Here is a 4,731-nt window from a genome sequence, read left to right as displayed (position 1 = left end):
TCCACTCACCTCAGCCTCCCAAAGGCGCGGGATGACAGGCTGAGCCACCGAACCCGGCTAAGATGTTTTTTCCACAGCTCAAACGAGTTTTTTAACTCGTCAATTTGGATGCGGGGGCTGTGGTTGCCAGAGAGGACAAACAGCAACCTGGACAGGGGGTTCCAAAAGACAAGTCAGACTGCAGGCCATATCGAGAAATCCTGACCACATGTGGGCTCATTTCAAGAGAAGCTGTTTAGGCAAAGTTCCCATGAAAGCTTTAACTATCAAGAGTAAGATTTCGAAAGTTGATGGAGAACGACATATTTACTTCTGTTCTCACAAAGCATCAAGGCACATATCTGAGGCGGGCACAGTGGCGCGTGCCTATACTCCCAGCACTCTGTGAGTCCGAGGCAGGAGGAATGCTTGAGCCCAGGACTTTGAGACCAGCCTAGGCAACACAGCAAGACCTCCTCTCTACAAACTAAAGAAAAAAATAAGCTGGGCGTGGTGGCGCCAATTGTAGTCCCAGCTACTTGGGAGGGTTAAGAGGGAGAATCACTTGAGCCCAGGAGGTTGAGGCTATGGAAAGGCATAATCGTGCCATTGCACTCCAGCTTGGGTGACAGAGCGAGACTCAAAAAACAAACCAACAAAACCCTGCATATTTGAATTGTCCACAAGACTTAAAAAGTATTATTCTATTCTAACTTAATGTGCTCTTGTAAAATGTTTAGAAGCCGTTTGGGACAGAAAATTGAAAGAAGAGAGTGCTGGCCAGTGTATTAATCCTTGTCTCAAATTTGTTCTACGACTAAAAAAATGCCTAAGGTTCATGTATCCAAAATTTTCATTTGGGACATCAATACTGTTTTGTTTACTCCCTACAATGGCTCCATGAGGTGGGATGGGCAGTTTATCACCAGCTTCCAGTTTACAAGATGAGAAACACGGAAGTAAGCGACTTCACAAGTATCCGCTGCCTACCATGTGTCCTGCCCTGGATATGCTCAAGGGCAAAGCAGTCACAATTTCACCCACATGGTGTTTACTCTCTTTCCCAATAGAAATAACAAACGGGGGTGGGGGGAGATGGACATTTACTCAGATGGGTGGACTACAAGAAAGCCACATCCTCACTGAGAGGCAAAGGACGTCAGAAGGAATCAGGCAAAATGCCATGGCAGGAAAAGCAGCAGCAGCAGCAGGGCTGGAGAGCGCAGCCTTCCACAAGTCTGGCAAGGCCAGCGCAGCCTCGGCCGCACCTGGTGAGGGGGAGCACCTGCATAAGGCAGCTTAAAGTCAAGGGGCAGAGAGGAAGGCATCGCAGCTGCCTGGCAAAATAACAGTCAAGACTACCACGCGTGGCCCAAGTACGAGAGGAGGACACTGGACATTTTAAAGTAAGATTTTTAGGCGGCCAGGCACAGGGCTCAAGTCTGTAATCCTAGCACTTTGGGAGGCCGAGGCAAGAGAACTGCATGAGGCCAGCGGTTTGAGACCCGCCCAGGCAACTTGGCGAGACCTCATCTCTACAACAAATAAAAACTTAGCCAGGCATGGAAGCGCACGCCTGCAGTTCCTGCTATTTGGAAGGTTGAGGCGGAAGGATCGCCGGAGCCCAGCAGGTTGACACTGGGGTGGCCCTGTGCGTGTGCTACTGCACTCCATCCAGCCTGGGCAATGGAGTAAGACTCCAACTCAAAACAATCAAGTAAAATAAAGTGAGATTTTTAAAGATCACTCTTGCTATTATATAGAGAGACTGGACTTCGAGGGGAGAATAGTTAGGAAATTGTATTGGTCCCTAAAAGAAATTACAGTAACCCAGGGCAAGCTGGTGACAGTGGAGGCAGAGAAGTGGATGAATCTGAGATCATTTCAGGACAGACAGACCTTCTGATGGGCTGCACAGGGGGGCAACAGTGAGGAGTCAAGGATGAGCCCAGGTCTGGGGAAACAGGAACTGGGTAAATGGTGGCACCATCTATTAGGAGGGGAGGACCAGTGAGGAGTCAAGGATGAACCCAGGTCTGGGGCAACAGGAACTGGGTAAATGGTGGCACCATCTATTAGGAGGGGAGGACCAGCAAAAAACAAACAAATACAAATCATGACTGTGCGACATTCAAGTGGATGGTTGTTGAACACACAAAGCTAGAAGTCGGAGCAGAAGAGCGAGTCAGAGAGCCAGCCCCCAGAAGGAATTCAAAGCCAACAGAAGAGATGATCACCTAAGAGCAAAGAGGAGACAGGAAGCAGAAGAGAGCCCAGGTCCAAAGAGTAAAGAAGCTCCAACATGGCCAGGTGCAGGGGCTCACATCTGTCATCCCAGCACATTGGGAGGCGGAGGTGAGAGGATTGCCTGAGTCCGGTGGTTCTAGACTAGCCTGGGCAACATGGCGAGACCTTGTTTATCTCTACAATAAATAAAAATAAAAAAAAAAAAGAGGGGGTCATGGTGGTGCACGCCTGTCATTCCAGCTACTTGGGAGGCTGAAGCAGTAGGATCATCTGAGCCCAGCAGGTTGAGACTGCAGTGGTTATGAGTGTGCCACTGCACTCCAGCCAGAGTGACAGAGTGAGACTCTGACAAAGAAAAAAGAAGCTCCAACATAAAGAAAAGATTTGTCTAAGAGTCAAATGCTTATTAAGTGATCTGGCTCAATAAAGTGCTCTTTCATCATATCCAATTATCTAACATTAAAAACAAAACAAAGCCATCTTCCCTAACCAAAGGTTCTCAAATTTTAGTACTTAGTTTTTTAGTATGCCATATTTTGGTTTCTATCAATAACTGACCTGAATTCCAACAGGCTGATGATTCTGTCAATCTTTAAATACTTGTTTTTGAACTTAATATGCTCTCTGTGAAATTCCTATGAAGGTATAAAAAACCCCAAACAGCCTAGAATGAAAACAAGGTGCAACAACCTAAGGACCATAGACAACAGCTCATTATGAAGCTAGGTGAGCTAGGTAGGAAAAGTCAGTTCTAGTGTTCTACAGCACTACAGGATGGCTACACTTAACAGAAGCATCTCGTTCCAAATAGCTCAGGGGAGGACAGTGAATGCTCCCGACACAAAGACATAATAAATGTCTGAGGTGATGGGTGTGCTAATTATGCTGACCTGATCACTGTATATTCTATGTGATGGGCTACATAGGATGATGACAGGAGATGTGACGGGGTGCAACATCACCATGCATCCATGATTATGTGTCAACTTTAAAAACTGCACCCATGATGTGTCAACTTTAAAAACCGCACCCAACTTTAAAAACTGCTCTAAATACAAATTTTTTTAAAAAGATACAAGATATTATGGTATTGACACAGAAATAGACCAACAAAACAACAGAATGAGTTCTAAAACAGATTAAGCCTGGGTGTTGTGGCTCACACCTATAATCTAAGCACTTTGGGAGGCTGAGGTGTCAAAACTGCCTGAGCCCAGGGGTTCGAGACCAGCCTGGGCAACTTGGTGAGACCTCATCTCTACAAAAAAAAAAAGACAGATGTGATAGCGCTTGCCTGTAGTTCCAGCTACTTGGTACTTGGAAGGCTGAGGCGGAAGGACTGCCTGAGCCCAGCAGGTTGAGACTGCAGTGGCTGTGAGCATGCCACAGCACTCCAGCCTGGGCAGCAGAGTGAGAATCCAACTCCAAAAAAAACAAACCCAGATTAACAGACATGTAAATGCTACACACTATTTATCATGTAAGGACATGATTTATGATGGAGATAGTACTGCAGATTTGTGGAAATACATAAACACATATTCTTCTAATAAACAATGCTGGGGGCCATTAGAAATTCATATGGAAGAAAATGAAATGGAATCCCTTCCTCGCATCAAACACGAAAACTAATTCTAGAGAAACTGAAGTTTTTTGGTTTTTGTTTTGTTTCTGGTTTCTGAGTCAGGATCTTACTCTGTCACCCAGGATGGAGTGCAGTGGTGCAATCACTGCAGCCTCAACCTCCTGAGCTCAGGTGATCCTTCTGTTTCAGTCTTCCAAGTAGCCGGGACTACAGGTACACACCACGATGCCCACCTAATTTTTTAAAATTGTTTGTAGAGATGAGATCTTGCTATGCTATCCAGGCTGGTCTCAAACACCTGGGCTCAAGTAGTTCTCCTACCTTGGCCTCCCTAAGTGTAGGGATTACAGGCGTGAGCCACTGAACCCAGCCTAAGGTTTTAAATATAACAGGTAAAACTAGAAAGCATTTAGCAGAAAGTATGAGACTTTTTTCAAGATCTTAGAGGAGGGTTTCTTAAACAAGTCACAAAAACAATAATTAAACACACGCACTGGCCGGGCTCAGTGGTTCAGCCTATAATCCCAGCACTTTGGGAGGCCGAGGGGAGTGGATTGTTTGAGACCGCAGGTTCGAGACCCACCTGAGCAACTTGGTGAGACCTCATCTCTACAACAAATCAAAAATCAGCCGGGCATGGTAGCGCGTGCCTGTAGTTCCAGCTACCCAGAAGGCTGAGGTGGAAGGATCGCCGGAGCCCAGCAGGTCGAGGCTGAGGTGGCCAGCGGTGACCATTTGCACTCCAGTCTGGGTGACAGAGTGAGACTCCAACTCAAAATAAAAAAAAGAAACAGATACACTACTCTAAAGTCACTTACAGATCACATCCAGTGGACAAAACACAAGATAAACCAAAAACAAAACAGAGTCAAGGACCTGGACTTGCGAAATGTAGTCTCTAACTTGGGGAGGCATCAACT

Source organism: Carlito syrichta, unplaced genomic scaffold, assembly GCF_000164805.1.
Source record: "Carlito syrichta isolate Samal-C Ts95f unplaced genomic scaffold, Tarsius_syrichta-2.0.1 Scaffold153560, whole genome shotgun sequence".
Classification (NCBI taxonomy): Eukaryota; Metazoa; Chordata; class Mammalia; order Primates; family Tarsiidae; genus Carlito; species Carlito syrichta.
This window is presented reverse-complemented; position numbering follows the sequence as displayed.